General features: G+C 43.5%; 1 long non-coding RNA gene across 2 annotated transcripts; it reads left to right on the plus strand.

Moving 5' to 3' along the window:
• Nucleotides 1-1763: 1763 nt before the first annotated feature.
• Nucleotides 1764-16492, plus strand: LOC122427825. Of its 2 annotated transcripts, none has more exons than XR_006265550.1 (4): nt 1764-1878; nt 5920-6013; nt 15434-15551; nt 16314-16492. It is a non-coding gene; the product is annotated as an uncharacterized LOC122427825 (long non-coding RNA). The 2 variants fall into 2 exon arrangements; XR_006265549.1 differs by having other exon boundaries at nt 1767-1878; nt 5923-6013.
• Nucleotides 16493-17386: the final 894 nt, after the last annotated feature.

Genomic DNA, 17386 nt, shown 5'->3' on the forward strand with positions numbered 1-17386 from the left:
GATGGAATAAATTAATTAGTCAAAGCATGCTTAACTGGAAGGACATTTCTTTCCAAGAGTGGCCAAAGGGTAGAGGGGACATGCAAGGGACAAGGTAGCAGAAGTGCCTCAGAGAGCCAGAGGGCTAGGACTGGGCATCCATCTGTATTTTGAATAAAGATGTATATTTTTTTGTTCCCATTAACAAGTAAGTCAGGAGGGGTCTGATAGCTGTTATTCTTCCAGGGATGGGTCAGAAAGTGACCCTGAAAATCTGTCCAAATGGCAAAACTCTTTCAGAAGAGTGGGTAGGAAGCCTTTCCTTTTATGTGTTCTCAATACAGTTGAGGCGGACGTTTGTCTATAATGATGCCTTCTGGCAGGAGTTTGGATGGGTTTGGTGGATGCGTTTAGGAAGCTGCTGGCAAAGCCTCCTTGCTTGGCCAAAAGCAGGGGCCTGGCTGTTTTGAGACCAGATTATCATATTGTTTCTCTCTTTTTTTCTCCCCTCTATTTCTGGCTAACAGTCAGTTCTTCACCTTCCTGCTTGCTTTGCTTGGCACCTCTCAATATCAACCATCGCTCTCTGGTCCTGATCATTCCACTCCAGGATGGAGATCTCTGGGAATACCATTTTGTCATTTTTATCACACAACAGGTGCGCACTTTGGGCAGGCCCACAGAGTAGAAGACCCTCCAGGGCCCCGGACTGTGGATGTGACATGTTCACCACTATAGACCCGCCCTGCTGCCCGAGATCACTTTGTCACGCAAAGCTACTCTACTATTTCTGTTTCTCTCTGAACCAGAACAAACAGTAAACAACACATGCTTTTTATTCCAACCCTGGAAAAGAAGAGCTGTTTCCTATGAAAGCCCATGCCAGGCGGAGTTCTTTTTCCAAGAGGTTTTAGGAATGAGTGATTTTTTTTTGGTCCAATAAGCAGGGAAAAAGAAGCAAAATGGAGGTTGCTTCATAGAAAATCAACGCACAAAAGGATCTGAGAGATGATCGAAACTAATCTGTCAATGCAGGTGAGAAGACTTGGGGTCCAAGGTCAGGAAGGTCAGGAGAGAGCTGAGGCTGCCCTTGGAAATAATAATATGGATAAATGACACTTACTTAGGATTTTGAGGTGCAGGTGTTATCTTTTTACTCCCAAGGGTCCTGTCTTACTCAGCCGAGGAAATGGAGGCTCAGGGCTCTTAGGTGACTCACCAAACTTACCAGATAGTAAATGGCAGATGGAGGACTCACTCTTGGGGACAGTTTGGTTCTAAAACTGAGTGCTCTGATGCCTACTTGTCCTAGACCACTTCCCACTGCTCCCCACTTGCAAGCAGAGTTCATGCTTCCAGAGGTGCACTCAGGGTTCCATGCTCACAAGTGACAACAATCAGACCACACTTCCCATGTTAAGTTGCCCCAACAGGGTCAGTGGGAGCAGGGGGAAGCAGGGATACGGATCTCCTGGGGTGAACCTAGGCAAGTGAGCCTATGCCACTGGCTTAATCTTTTGCAATCTTTGACTCAAAAAAACTTATTTTGCAGTTGTGGTTAGAGGTAATTTCAAATACATTCCAGATGTGACTAGAGGCTGGTGAGCAGGTCGTGGGGGCAAGAGGGAGCTGGGCCTTGTGCACATAGCACCCAGGGCTGGCTCAGGAAGTGGGTCTATCAGCTGCAAAGGTAACAAGCTTCCTTTTGCCTCTGGCCAGAGGAAATGTGGGGGTAGCAGGGGAGGGCTGCAGCTGGCTTGAGCTGGGTGGCTGGAGCGGGGAGAGGGCAGCTCCCAAAGGGGAAGCAGCTTGCTGTTACTGTTTCCTTGCAGTGTGGCACGGGATGCACGCTTTCTGGAGCCAGACAGATTTGGGTTTGCACTTGGCAAGCAGTAGCTGGTAAGTAGCTTAATTGTTCCAGTCTTCAGTATACTCATCTGTGAAACGGGTCTGGATGACTGCTTTCTAGGGCTGTTTTAAGAATTAGGGAGAAAGTATGCATAGAATCTGAGACAGAAAATTTTGACTATTGTGCTCTTATTTGGGGCCAGGAGCAATAACTCAACAGTGGTAGAATTTGTCTCCAATTCTCTCTGCTCAAAAGTTCCTGAAGTTTTAGAGAGAGTAGATCCCAAGGGATATTATTAGGTTTCTTGAGTGGGGTGAGTGGATAGGGATGCCAATTGCTCTACACATAGGAGAGACAGAGGGCATGGTGGGAGGGCTATGGGAGTGGGGAGGGGTCTGGGGAAGGTTCAGGGAGGAGGAGAGAGGTAGCAGCAACACTTGGGAAAAGAACTTGGGGAAACCAGAGAGATTCCCAAGGAAGAGTGAGAGGAGGCTTTGCTTTGTGCCATGAAATGTAAACCTTCTACTCTGCCTTCATTAAAGAAATGTTTGGTGAGAACCTATCTTTTACTTCAGTGGCTTCCCTGGTGGATCAGAAGGTAAAGAATCTGCCTGCAATGTGGGAGACCCGGGTTTGATCCCTGTGTTGGGAAGATCCCCTGGAGAAGGGAATGGCAATCCGTTCCAGTATTCTTGCCTGGAGAATTCCAGGACAGAGGAGACTGGCAGGCTACAGTCCATAGAGTTGCAAAGTATTGGGCACTTCATTGCTTTCAGAGTGTAATTTGCAAAATCCATTGACAATAGGCTCCAGCATAAGAGTGGCTGAGAGTGACTCAGTTGATTTGTTACTTCCCAGGATCTGTGTTGGGCAGGGTGACCCTGTATTCTCTGGGTGTTGCCCAGCATGATGAACTAAATGCACCCTCAGGAGTGTTCAGCTGGCTCACTGAATTGACTTGCTTTAGAGTCCAAAGAGTTTTTTCTCTCAGTAGCCTCTGTCAGTGGGTTGAAACTGGTGGCAAGCATGAGTGAAGGCAATGATGTTCAACTTGGGGCTCAAATCTGGAACTTTTGAAAAGTCTGAAGAGCAGCCTTTTTAAAGGCATCTTCCTCAGTGCTTCAAATAGGCTACGGCTGTGGCATAAAGAAGGAAGAACTCTGGCGGGCCATTTCTGTCCAGGAGGATAAGACAAGTAAAAGTCCTAGTTGTCTGCCAGTAAGGAGAGCCACTGGCAGAACTTTCTGTTCCCTGGTTGTCCTGGAGGGAGGTCTGCAGGGTGGGGAGTGAATAGAGGGAGCCTGGGTCTGGAGTCTAGGCTCTACCACACTCCTTGTGATTGTTACCAAGTCATTTGCCTCTCAGGGCCCTCTGCCTTAGAGGAGTTAGCAATGGCCAGCCACAGGGCTCTTGGGAAAATCTAAAACGTTATTATGAGAGTACATTGCAAACTATAAAGTGTTACACATGTAGGCAGCATGATACAAATACAGTAAAGCTGGAGCCTTGGCTCCAGCTTTGGCCCTGATGTTCTCTAGTTATGTGATCTTGAGCACCTCCTGGGACCTTTCTGAGCCTCAGTTTCTCTGAAAGGAAAGGAGAGGCTGCAATCTTGACCCTACTGGGTTGTAACATTGACCAAAGTGTTTCATAAATGGTGAAGTGCTGTAAAGGTAAAGGTTTACTGCAACTGCCTTTTACCACTTATGAATTTTAGTATCGATCTCATGAAGATTAAAGAAAAAAAATGAAGCCCTTATATTAAACACAATGCAGGACACAGAGCCTTTTAACACTCACTTCCAGTAAGAGGAAGAAGGTAAGCCTTTCTGAAATGAAACACTCTTCCAAACCATTTTATTTGAACTTAATTTTACTATGTGGCTAGTGTGGACAGAGTTCTTCTGTGGGTAGCACATGACTCACCCCTCAAGCTTTTCTAACACCAGTGAAAAGTTACAACTATTTGATTTCCCCAATAAAGAGTTATTAAGCAGTAATAATCCCAGAGAATATTAGGTTAGGTGTGCCCATGCCTGTTCTCAGGAAGGCCCAAGCTTGAGTACAGTTAATACTTCATGATAACTCATCAGCTAAACAAAACACACGCAGTGACCTGCGGTTCTGAGCGTTGACTACAGCTGAGTCAGCTCAGTAGCGTCTGGCTTGATCATCCCAGCGTGTGTGTGTGCTACCAATCTCAATGGATGCAGCTGCTGGACAGACGGCCCTGCAGATCCCTAAACCCAACATATCCCAAAGCAAACAAAGCATCTCTTCTTCAACCTGCTCCTCCTTCTTGATTCTCTGTCTGGTTAGTGACACCACCATCTCCCTAGTCCCAGAGTTTTATGATTCTAGTGATATAATAGACACCACCCTCTCACTTCCTAAGGCCAATAAGGACTGGACTACAGCCAGCCAGGCAGGCAAATCACCTTGCCAACATCTGCTGTTTGTCGTATCCCCTCATTATTATACCGCTGTCCCATTTCAGGTCCTCAGCAACCTCATGTGGACCATGGCAGTTCTGTTTACATTTGCTAATCTCACGGGGATCTAGTTGTCCTGCCCACCTTTAGTCTGTGCCTCCATACAATCCTCTCCCCAGTCATCTGCATTCTGAGCTTTTAAATGCACAGATATGAGCATCCCACACCCTGATCACAAGCCTTCCTCCTGACTTACTGCCTGTAAAATTATGTTGAAATTCCTTGGCCTGGCATTTTAAGCTCTTCATCATCTGGTCGTTTTTGATCATCCCTTGTCCCTTGTCCCTCAGCTGTACTCAACAACTTGCTGTTTCTCATACTTGTTGATTTTCTCCCCATACCAAATCTCTGCTCATCCTGCCAGGAGACCCCAAACCGGTGCCTCTTCCAGGAAGAGTCCCTTAGCTGCAGGTAAATGTCTTTTAATCTATACACCCACAGAACTTTCTGCATCTTATGTTAGCCCTTATTGCTAAGACTATGCCTTGTCACAGGTAGGGGGCAGCACAAACGATATTTTCTCAGGTCGCTTCTGAGCACTCGCCTTTTAAAGCATATTTCCCCTATCATTCTCTTTCATAGAATCTCATTGTTTTCCTATGGAATATTTAAGAATGTTTATAATTTTGTATTTGTAGGTGTGCTTATGGCTCAGTATTTGCCTTACCTACTGCACTGCAGTCTAGGTTTGTCTATGTTTGACAAATCTAGACAGTGTATTAAAAAGCAGAGATGTCATTTTGCCAACAAAGTTCCGTATAGTCAGAGCTATGGTTTTTCCAGTAATCATAGAGGGATATGGACCCAATCATAGAGAGTTGGACCATAAAGAAGGCTAAGTGCCAAAGAACTGATTCTTTCAAATTGTAGTGCTGGAGAAGACTCTTGAGAATACCTTGGAGTGCAAAGAGATCAAACCAGTGAATCTTAAAGGAAATCAACCCTGAATATTCATTGGAAGGACTGATGCTGAAGCTCTAATACTTTGGCCATCTGATGCGAAGAGCTGACTCATTGGAAAAGACCTTGATGCTGGGAAAGATTGAGGGCAGGAGAAGGGGGCGACAGAGAATGAGATGGTTGTATGGTATCACCGACTCGATGGGCATGAGTTTAAGCAAATTCTGGGAGATAGTGAAGGACAGGGAAGCCTAGTGTGCTGCAGTCCATGGGGTGGCAAAGAGTCAGACATGACTTAGCGATTGGATAACAGTAGCACACTGCAAACTCTCTTGTTTGCATAGGCATGAAATTTGCCCTTGTGTTTATGACTATCATCAGGGCTTAGCAGAAGTGCCTAGCTCATAGTATATGGTAAGTAAATAATAGATGAGAAAATAAACAAAAGTAGATGTCAGCAAGTCTGTCTAGATTGTCAACTTCTTGAGAAGTTGGTTGCATTTCAGCCATTCCCTAGCCCAGTCTTTCTGCTGTGAGTTGTTCAACCAACAATAACTGAATTGGGTTTTAATTTTAGGTCTTCATTTCTTTCTGTTGAGTGAGGAAACTTCTATAGCTGACTTGTTGGACTTTGAATTTGTTCGTGACAGAAAAGTGATAGAAAAGTATGCCATTAAATAGTCTTTGCTTGTGTTCTAGCAGATATCCACATGCGAAGTCCTCAACATACTTCCCAGTGAAAAGCCTTCTCATGATAAAGCAGATCAACACAGTGGCTGTTAGCAGCAGAAAGGTAATTGACAAATTTCTGACATGAGTCTGTTTATTCTGCTATTGTCAAGGGTAATCATATTGGTTGAGGAAAATCCTTTTGCCTTGATTCTAAGTGTTCACATGTGAAAATGTTGTCAGACCTGGATTCTGACTGTGAAATCAATGTGTAGAAATTTATGTGTGCATTCACTTTGTGGATGACCCATAACTTTAATGAGGGCAGGACATGATTTATTTGTGAATTAATTGATCAAACTGTTTAGCCACTCATCTATTTGTCTGTTATTTTCTTCTTTTATTTTTAATTCACTCATTTGCTTGCTTACTTAACAAGTACCAGAATGGTAACTGTGGGCTTAGTAGAGTCAGGGCTATAAACACAAAGACAATGTGTACCAGTACCAGCCCTCAGTGAAAGTTCAGGATGTGTAAAGTGGTCATAAAAGGCTTCATGGAGAAGTCAATATGAAGAAAAAGAATCCTTCCCTTTGATCAATAAAGGGAAAATGGGATCTTTATTTGGTGCTTTTATATTGCTCTTCCTTATTGGGTTCATTTGGTCATTTGCCATGTTGTGTGTGTATGTGTGTGTATAAGCTGTGTATGTGAGTATACATACATTATGTGTGTGTGTGTATTCATATAGCCAATTAGCCTAAATTCTAAAGAGAACTGAAAGAGAGATGGAGAAAATTAAAATTTCTTGTTTTCAAGATTCCTCATTTACTAAATAATTATTTTTTTTTGGTAAACTGTAGAGTTCATCATTCACACACTCTACTGAAAGAAAAGCCAGTGTACAGTCAGATGAGAGCACCGCTGGGTGGTTGGAGTGAGAAGCTGAGTGTGGGTCACTCAATCATCTCCCTCTGAAGAGTGTCTAGGGCATGGAGTTACATTATGTAAAACCTACTGGCTGAAATTATTACCTTTGTTGTCTCCCTTTCATCTTTTTTTTTTTAACTTTCAAAGTTTTATTGACTAAAAGTGAAGTGAAGTTGCTCAGTCGTGTCCGACTCTTTGTGACCCCATGGACTGTAGCCTGCCAGTCTCCTCTGTCCATGGGATTTTCCAGGATTTTTATTGACTAGATCTATGTAGTTAATATATCAAGAAGCATAGCTGTAGCATTATTTTCCATGCATAAGGTTCCCGCTGATGAAGAAGAATCTACCAATATCATGGGGGGAAAGTTCACAGCTGCAAATGTCTCTCAACTTGCAAGCAGGGTCATCCAAAGGGTCTCCTGGAAACTTTGGCCCAGATCACAGAGGTAGTGACCAGATCTCTAATGGGATCCCAGGTATGTCTGAAATACTTCAGGCCCATCAAATAGTGCATAAGATATGAAGTAAACACACTCATGAGCCCACAGTCAGCATAAGAATAAAATTTTATCACTATTATGGAAGGCTACTGTTACCCCCTCTTCAATTGCATTTCCCCTGTTCTCACCATGCCCCCTTCCTATCTTCCCCTTATGGATTTGTGGTGAGTACTTTCAGCCTGCCACCATTTTCTAAAGGCCATGGGATATAATTTGGCTTGTATGAACTTTAGATTTCAGTTATTCAGCAAGGAGAATTTCCAACTCTTTTGCATTTTCTACCTTGGATTATCACCAATTTTTTTTTAAGTTGATCTGACCCTTGGAAGATAATTTAAACTTAACTGAGGTGTAAGTAGGTGGTTTCAACTAGAGTACATCATCCCACAGAGACCATGGTCAAGCTCCCCATTGATTCAGCTCAGTTATCATGAATAACAATATGAGTGGGAGGAAACAGGATGATGTAAAAATTAAAAATTGGGTTATTAATCCTGGAGGAAGGTTAATGAGAAATTTGGGAAGTGCAATTGCCATCCAGTTTTTTTAGGGGCTCTCATTCTCCTTCACACTTCTGACACCTGATCGGTCATCATGCGTGTGTGCTAAGTCACTTCAGTCGTGTCAGACTCTTTGTGACCCTATGGACTGTAGCCCCTCAGGGTCTTCTGTCCATGGGGATTCTCTAGGCAAGGATACTGCAGGGGGTTGCCATGTCCTCCTCCAGGAGATCTTCCCTACCCAGGGGTTGAACCCGAGTCTCTTACATCTCCTGCACTGGCAGGTGGATTCTTTACCACTAGCACCACCTGGGAAGCCCTGATTGGTCATCAAGTGTTCTCAATTCCTCTTCTGAAACATCTGTCAACTCTGCGCCTCCCTCTTCACCGCCTACTCACGGCCTGTAGTCAGGCTCTTATCACTCTGGACTCTTCTTTTGTAATAAGTTCTTAACTCACTTCATGCTGCCTCTAATTCTATCCCTTTTACTGAATCCAGAGAGATCTTTCTGAAACACAAATCAGAGTCGTTTACCTCATTTTTCTTAACACCTTTCATCGGCTTCTCATGGCCTTCAGAGTAACATCTGGTATTCATACTTGGGGGTCCCTGCCCACGCACAGGGGTCTGTGTGTCATCCCTCTGTCTTTACCTCCCCACTCTTGCTTCAATCACGTTGTGTTCCATCTAGTTTTTTCCTCTCATGTAGATGTGCCTGTGGGGGCTCCCTGGGAAGCTCAGTGGCAAAGAATCTGCCGGCAATGCAGGAGCCACAGGAGACATAGGCTTGATCCTTGGGTCGGGAAGATCCCCTGGAGGAGGGCATGGCAATCCACTCCAGCATGCTTGCCTGGAGAATCCCCATGGACAGAGGAGCCTGGGGGGCTAAGTCCATAGGGTCTCAAAGAGTCAGACACAGCTGAAGTGACTTAGCCTGCATGCATGCAGATGTGCCTGTGACTTCGGTGATCTACTACTTGTCCTCAAGGCTTAGGTCTAGTGTCACTCCTTCTGGATAACTTTCCTTTGTTAACCCTTTCTGAGTCCTCATAACACCCTTGAACTCTTCCATCTTTGCACATAATACATTATTTTACAGGTTTTTATTTGTCTGTCTTCCTCTCTGGACTGAAGGCCCTTTAGAAGGTAGGATTGTTATTTCTCATCTTGCTTAGTTTGATCCATATGTGTGAAATGGATGAATGTGCGCATGCGTGAAACTAGAGGAGGAAAACTGAGAGTCATTCTTCCACTTGAATGTAAGGTCGTGGGTTTTTGACTGTTTTGTTCTTGGCTGTAGCTTCTGCACCAAGCACCTTGGCATATAATCGACATTCAATAAACAACTGATGAGGAAATGGACTCAGATTCTTCTGTGTGACTCCACAGGGTAGACAGGATTTCTTCTGCTTGACAGTGGGTAGAAATTCCAGGGATATTATCTGGGGGATCTGTTCTAGTCCTGCAATTTGCCAGCGGGAGGCTCAGCTTTGCGCAGGCCATGAGCCAACGTAAATCAGGTCTAGCAGCATGATTGGCACTCCCTTCCCACTGGATGGTTTTCAAAACACAGTCTGTGGACCACCTGGGAAGCACCTGCACTAGAGTCAGCTGAGGTAGATGTTAATATTGCAGGTCTCTGGGTCCTCAGGAGACTAGACAAATCAGAATTATTGGGGTGGCTCCAGCAATCTGCTTTCCATTTGTCTCCTGTGGACACTGGGAAAGTTGAACAATGGTGTGGGCTACACTAGAAGCGTAATAAATACCCCAATCACTTCAGGAGATCTAGAAGAGGTTGAGCAGCCTATTTTGGGTACCACTAGGCATGCGTCTGACTCTCCAACTCATCCCCTCAGTAGTACATGAACAGCGCAGTATAGGCACTCAGCAATATTTGCTGAAAAGAATGAAAATGGGGCTTTTTTTCAAGCCCCCCTCAAAAGAAAATGGGGCTTGAAATTGAGGAATCACAGTTGTAACATGGGTTCAAAGACTTGTTCATGCAAAATTAGGTAAATACACATAAGGGATGCTAAGTGTTTGTTATTTATCTATATACTGAGGAAAGGCTGAATAATTTATACGAACCAACTGTCAGATCTGGTTATTTTTTGGACTTGAAATTCCCTTTATATTTGCAAACAACACCACAGATAATAAGTCATTAAGTTTCTCCTCTAGCAGTTTTTTAAATAAAAGTAACATTTTTTGAGCATTACAAAATCCAAATAAAGATGAATCCCTTAGAGGTCACTTGAAATTCATCCGGATAAACGAAACCAGGGCTTGAAATTGAGGAGTCACAGTTGTAACGACCTTAATCGATTTGCAAAACACTCACCAGGAAGGAGGATGAGAAGATATATAAACATGGCGCACACAACATAAACACTTTATTTCATTTGGCAGGAGATATCTTTTAGGGAGGGCAATGGAGGGGCCTGTTTCCCTTTCTGTTTGGCATGTCTCCTTTTTAGTATTTACAAAGCATTGGCATCTTCAGGGACACCTTGACACTTTCCTGCCTAGGATCCCCCTTTCTAATCATCAGAGATACCAGCAACAGAAAGAATCCAGAAATCCCTGTGAGGCTGGGAATACCTTTGCAAAATCAACTATGAAATTTCCTGACTCTTACATTTGGAATTTTCAGCAGGTGACTTTGGATTTCTCCAAGGTTGTGCTTTTTGATCCAGTGAGTCTGGAATTATTTTTACCCTTCTCGCTTTAACACATTTCAATATTTCTATTGATTTGGATATTGGAAAGAGATGATTAAAATGCTGTCACTTGCTAATGATCATTTGATTTTCAAGGATATAATCTTATAATGCTGAATATTACCTCCCTATTCCTCATCTCTTTTATTTCATGGAGGGGGAGGGGATGCACTTTAGAGTAGGTTTAATGGTGGCCCCCTCCCCCCAAAATATATATCTACTCAGAACCTGTATAGGTGATCTTACTTGGAAAAAAGTGTTCTGCAGTTGTAACTGAGGTTCTCAAGATTAGGCAATCCTGGATGATGTGAGTAGGACTAATTCCCATGGTATGTGTCCCTAGAGGAGAAGGAGAAGACAGGCATGGGTGGGTGATGTGAAGATGGAAGCAGAGACTGGAGTGATGTATTCACTAGCCAAAGAGCATCAAGTGTTGTTGGTAGCCACTGGAAGCCAGGAGAGCTCCAGATCTGCTGACTCCTTGATTTCAGACTTCTGGCCTCCAAAGCTGTGAAAGAATACATTTCTGGTGTTTTAAGCCACCCAGTTTATGGTAATTTGTTAGAGTTGCCCTAAGAAATGAATGCATTCTGTTTTGGACCCAATCTTTCCAGTTTTCTGCTACTTTAGTCTGCTACAGACTAACCATCTGCTGCTGCTGCTGCTGCTGCTAAGTTGCGTCAGTCGTGTCTGACTCTGTGTCTGACTCTGTGCGACCCCATAGACAGTAGCCCACCAGGCTCCCCCATCCCTGGGATTCTCCAGGCAAGAATACTGGAGTGGGTTGCTATTTCCTTCTCCAATGCATGAAAGTGAAAAGTGAAAGTGAAATCGCTCAGTCGTGTCCAACTCTTCGCGACCCCATGGACTGTAGTCTAACAGCCCCCTCCGTCCGTGGGATTTTCTGGGCAAGAGTACTGGTGTGGGTTGCCGTGTCCTTCTCCGACAGACTAACATCTACTTCTGCTTTACTGACTATACCAAAGCCTTTGGCTGTGTGGATCATAACAAACTATGGAAAGTTCTTAAAGAGATGGGAATACAGACCACCTGACCTGCCTCCTGAGAAATATGTATGCAGGTCAAGAAGCAACAGTTAGAACTGGACATGGAACAACAGACTGGTTCAAAATAGGGAAAGGGTATGTCAGAGCTGTATATTGTCACTCTGTTTATTTAACTTATATGCAGAGTACATCATGAGAACCTCTGGGCTTGATGAAGCACAAGCTGGAATCAAGATTGCCAGGAGAAATATCAATAACCTCAGATATGCAGATGACACCACCCTTATAGCAGAAAGCAAAGAAGAAAGTGAAAGAGGAGAGTGAAAAAGTTGGCTTAAAGCTCAACATTCAGAAAACTAAGGTCATAGCATCCGGTCCCATCACTTCATGGCAGATAGATGGGGAAACAGTGGAAACAGTGAGAGACTTTATTTTTTGGGGCTTCAGAATCACTGCTGATGGTGACTGCAGCCATGAAATTAAAAGATGCTTGCTCCTTGGAAGAAAACTTATGACCAACCTAGACAGCATATTAAAAAAGCAGAGATGTTACTCTACCACAAAGGTCTGTCTAGTCAAAGCTATGGTTTTTCTAGTAGTCATGTATGGATGTGAGAGTTGGACTATAAAGAAAGCTGAAAGCTAAAGAATTGATGCTTTTGAACTGTGGTGTTGGAGAAGACTCTTGAGAGTCCCTTGGACTGCAAGGAGATCCAGCCAGTCAACCCTAAAGGAAATCAGTCCTGAATATTCATTGGAAGGACTGATGCTGAAGTTGAAAGTCCAATACTTTGGCCACCTGATGGAAGAGCTGATTCACTGGAAAAGACCCTAATGCTAGGAAAGATTGAAGGTGGGAGAAGAAAGGTACAACAGGAGATGAGATGGTTGGATGGCATCACTGATTCAATGGACATGAGTTTGAGGAAACTCCAGGATTTGGTGATGGACAGGGAAGCCTGGTGTGCTGCAGTCCATGGGGTCACAGAGTTGGACATGACTGAGTGACTTAACTGAACTGAGTCTGTTACAAGGCTAGACTTATCCTGACGTTGGAGGTCTCCTGCTTTGATGAGAGATCTTACTCCACAGTGTGCTGGGCAACCAGACTTTGCGAACAACCATGGTCATCTTCCCAGGTGGTGCTAATGGTAAAGACCCCGCCTGCCAATGCAGGAGACAAGAGATGTGGGTTTGATCCCTGGGTTGGGAAGATCTCCTGGAGGAGGGAATGGCAACCCACTTCAGTATTCTTGCCTGGAGAATCCCATGGACAAAAGAGCCTGGTACACTACAGTTCATAGGGTTCCAAAGAGTCAGACAGGACTGAAAGGACTTAGCCTGCACACATTGTCCTAAGAGATTTACATGCATTATTTTACTTAAAAAATTTTTTTTTGGGGCCACACCACTTGATATGAGGGATCCTAGTTCATCTACAAGGGACTGAACCTGAGCTCCCTGCCTTGGAAGCATGGAATCTTAACCACTGGACGACCAGGGATGTCCCTACATGCATTATCTTATTCAGTCTCCACAGTCAGTCTCTAAAGTTGGTTTCATCATTTTCTTCCATTTTCTAAGTGAGGAAATGGAGGCTCAGAGGATGTACCTGGTACACACTTAGGTGATTATACTGTTCAGAGCAGGGCTGAGCTCTGAACTTGGGTCCGCCTCACTCCAGAGTCTTTCCCTCAAACCCCGCTGAATTTCAGGGAAAACAGGGAGCAGAGCTTTGACACTGATGAGAGCATGCTTGGTGATCTGGGTGACTTCTCAGGGCCTAGAAATCTCTGCAGACTAACTCACCAAGGACTCCCAGGATGTGACTCAATCTGATTTAATCCCCGAAACTACCTTATGAAAAAAATCCTTATTAGCAATTACAAGTTACTTCAAGTCATGTGATATTGAGGTTGCTCATGAACAGAAAAGACCACTAACATTAAATTTTAGAATCTATTTAGTTTGTGAATCACTTTATATCGAAAAATGTATCTTTAGACTAAAAAAACATTGATAAATAGCCCTCTGATCTCTTTGTAGGAAGGATATTTTAAGCCTAAAATTAAGAGGAGGAATCATGAAGGAAAATTTAGATAGGCTTAACTACATAAAAATTGACTAATACCTGTAGGTCAAAAAATTTGAAGCAAAAGTAAAGGGCAAGCATTGCAGCAAGCTCATGTTCCCTTCTCCCCCCACCCCCGACTCTGCTCTGTCCCATGAGTGAGCAAGGTAACCTGTTACTTGTTCTTGCTTCCCCATGCTGTAGCAGGGGCCCAATAAAGCCTTGTCTGAAAAAATTATTTAGGTAATGCAACAAATATGAAGAAAAACCTAATAGCCTTAATGTATAAAGACATCATATATATTTGGAAGACAATAATATTACCCAATGTAAAATAGATAGCCAATAGAAATTTGCTATATGACTCAGGGAACATAAACAGGGGCTCTGTAACAGCCTAGAGGGGTGGGAAACGGTGGGACGGGGAACAGAGGTTCAAGAGGGAGGGGACATTTGCACACCTATGGATAATTCATGTTGATAAATGGCAGAAATTAAACCAATATATGCAAAGCCATCATCCATCTATTAAAAAGAAACAAGTATAATTAAAAAATATTACACAATAGATAAATAAAGCAAGGGAATAGTGAGGTAAATTATGTTATGTCCATATAATAAGACATTAAGTCATCATCTAAATGATGTTTAGAAGAGTATTCAGCAGCAGGAAGATCCTCATTATGAAATGCTAAATCCACAAAGCAAGCTGTGAAACATATTCACTATAATATCATAAGGAAAGGTAACATCTATTCCTGACTCCTTGTGTGCCTAGCACTGCACTGAATGCTTTCTATGTCTTACCTCCTTGAGTCCCCCAAACAACATAAGGAGGGCTGTCCTGCTACAATTTCCATTTTATAACTGAGGTGCATAAGGCTCAGAAAGGTTGAGTAACTTGCTCAGTGTCATCCAACAAACTCATAATGTAGCTGTGATTCAAATCCAGGTCTGTCCTCAAACCTGGGTAACTCTTTCCCTTTCTAATGGTTTACTACACTATAAGTCACTTGATGTGGGGATCCTGTTTTTAAATCTTTGTAATTTTCATAGTGCTTTGCAAAAAATTCATACTTGCTGAATGGTGGGAGATAGCTACTTATTGATTAAGAGAATAGGTCTGATAGGTTGACTGATCTGGGTAGCGCTGGACAAGGGAATCACTCCCAGGGTCAGTTTCTACACCACAGTAAATTGTGGTGAGGAGTAAGTAAATTTGCCTACTTGGAAGCTTAGCTTGGTGCCGTGTGCATAGAGTGTACAGAAAATAGCAGGTGATACTGAATCCAATGGTATAATACCTCTTTGTGTAGTATGGCAACATATTTATAATTTTAACAGTTGGTACTAACATTTTCCTTAGGGAATAACGTGTTTTTGTTTGTGGTTCGCAACCTTGTGGTTCACTAAGGGTATTTGAAATCAAAGGGTAGGAGTGATGTTAGCTCAACTTTCTGTATTGTTCCCCAACCCCCTCAAAAAGAGGGTTCAAACTGTTGCATCTCAGGAATAAGATTTTCTTTCTCCTGAGAGAGAAGAGAAGAGAGGAGTACAAAGGGGTGAGGCTGAGTTGGTGAGAAGGCAATGAATGAGCTACAAGAAGGCTGAGAGAAGTGCCACTGAAATGCTCTGGCGGCGAGAGGGTCCTGGCTTTTATGTTTAATAGTTTGCATGATGTTGTGTTTCTGTAATACTGCTCCCTTCTCTTCTTTCTGCACTCCCGGCAATTTCTTCCAAAAATCTACTGAACTCGTATATGCTTTGCAAGAACTTTTAAATGAGTAGAAATGACCTCTTTCCTGACCAGATTGGACAGCAGCCCAAGAAGCAATGGCACTTACTCAAAGGAGCCAGGAGACCCGGGTGACAGTGAGAAGAACACAAGCCCCTCTGAAATGTCTCAGAAACTTTCAGACCTCAGCAGAGTAAGTAGTGGATTATATGGACATGAGGGACCCCTGTGGACACTTTGTTACTCTACTGTCCTTTGCACGTGATAAATGTTTAGTGACAATTGAAAACAATAAAGAGGATCTCTATGTGGCCTAGCCTGGAATCACAGAGGAATTCACAGAAGGAAAGGCCCAAGAGTTAGGGGAAAGTGGAGAAGGCTTGGTTCAGAAGGTGTCACTTCTGATGCCTTAGAGAGCTGACCCAACAGTGGGTTTGGCTATTGTCACTGGGTTGAGAGAAGCACCCATGAGGACAGTATTAGTCCAATGAGCCAGCAACCAACCAGCCAGCTCTGCACCTCATTAGCATCAGTACTTGTTTCTTTGGGGACCTCTGGAGGATACCTGGATGTTACTGGAGGGTGGTCAGAAAGAGATCATGTGGCTGTCACAGAGGAAAGAGGATCAATGAGTTCATTTTGGAGGGGAGCAGGTGACTCCAAGTCTAGGAGCAGGTGGTCTGGACCTGACCAAAGAGGAGGGAATTGCTGAGAGCCTGTGTTCAGAGAGGATGGGATTGAGCTGCAGAGCGGTCAACTTGCCCGTTGCCTAGGAAAGGGCACCTTGGATGCCTCTCAGTTGGAAGATATTATCTCCAGATGGAATCCTCTGCCTGCTGGCAAAGTCAGCAGCATTATTTGGTAATATTTTGATGTGCTATTTATGTGGAAAGGGGGTTTATTGACATGTCTTTCACATCATGCACAAAACATCTCTAACTTTTTCTTTTGAAAGGGACAATAGTGATGAAGATGGTGAATCTTGGAAAGGACTTAGGGGGCAAAGAATGAGCCAGGCACGGGTTTGTGCCCAACACCATGTGTCCTGGCTGGAGCATCCAGGCCAAAGCTTGATTTGCATTCAGGCTGCATCCCTGATTGGTGAACCTGGACTTGGCTTGTCGTCCTAATGAGTCTGGTGAGAGCTCCATACAAGGGGTGACATTGAACGGGAAAATGCTGCGGAGGGCAGGGATGGGAGGGGAAGGCTTGGGGGAATTACCCAGGGGTTTCGTGTCAGGCATTTGCCTGTTCATCATCTCCATTTGGGCAACAACAACTTAAGCAAAGCAAGCAAAGAGGTTCACGTAATTTTGGTGACCCCTGAGAAAACTCACGCATCTCTGCTGGGAAATGTGTGCTTTTCTTCCATGCAGCATTTGTTTTAAGTATTTAGCTTCCCCACACAGTTGCAAGATCATTTAGCCATTTTCCCTCTCGCTCTCTCCTTTTCTCTCTCCCTCATGAAATCACTTTAGTCAGCACAAATTTGGAGGCAGAACCAAACCCAGTAATAGCATATCTCAGACTGCTATCAATTTTCCGCCAGAAGAACATTTCGGGACACAAAGTCCTTTGTCTATTTCCAGAAGCTCGATTCAATGACATTACATGAATGACTACAACCCTATAGCATGTTCTGCACCGTTTCAAATTGTAACCTAAAAAAAGGGAAGAACTTGGACTGCAGCCAGAGTGTAATGATTTCAGTTCTTAAGAAAATCCAGCAACCATTACAGCACATTCAATATTTTCTTGCTGTGGAAATTTAAGAATTGACTCTAATCAAATAGCAACCCCACCACCCCCATCCTCCATTTTCCTATGGTTCCTGTTACTAATAGGCCTCCCACGTCTGTTTTGGCTTAAAAAAATAAATAAGTTTACAAAATGTTTTTAAAAATTGGGCTGAATCAGACAATTGTATATTTTAGAAAATGAAGGCAAAATGTAAAACAGGCTAATCATGATTCCAAATTCAATCTTCAGGGCCCTAATTGATCCCATCCCAAAGGTAACATTCTATCT

The sequence above is a fragment of the Cervus canadensis genome, chromosome 2 (assembly GCF_019320065.1).
Source record: "Cervus canadensis isolate Bull #8, Minnesota chromosome 2, ASM1932006v1, whole genome shotgun sequence".
NCBI classification, from domain to species: Eukaryota; Metazoa; Chordata; class Mammalia; order Artiodactyla; family Cervidae; genus Cervus; species Cervus canadensis.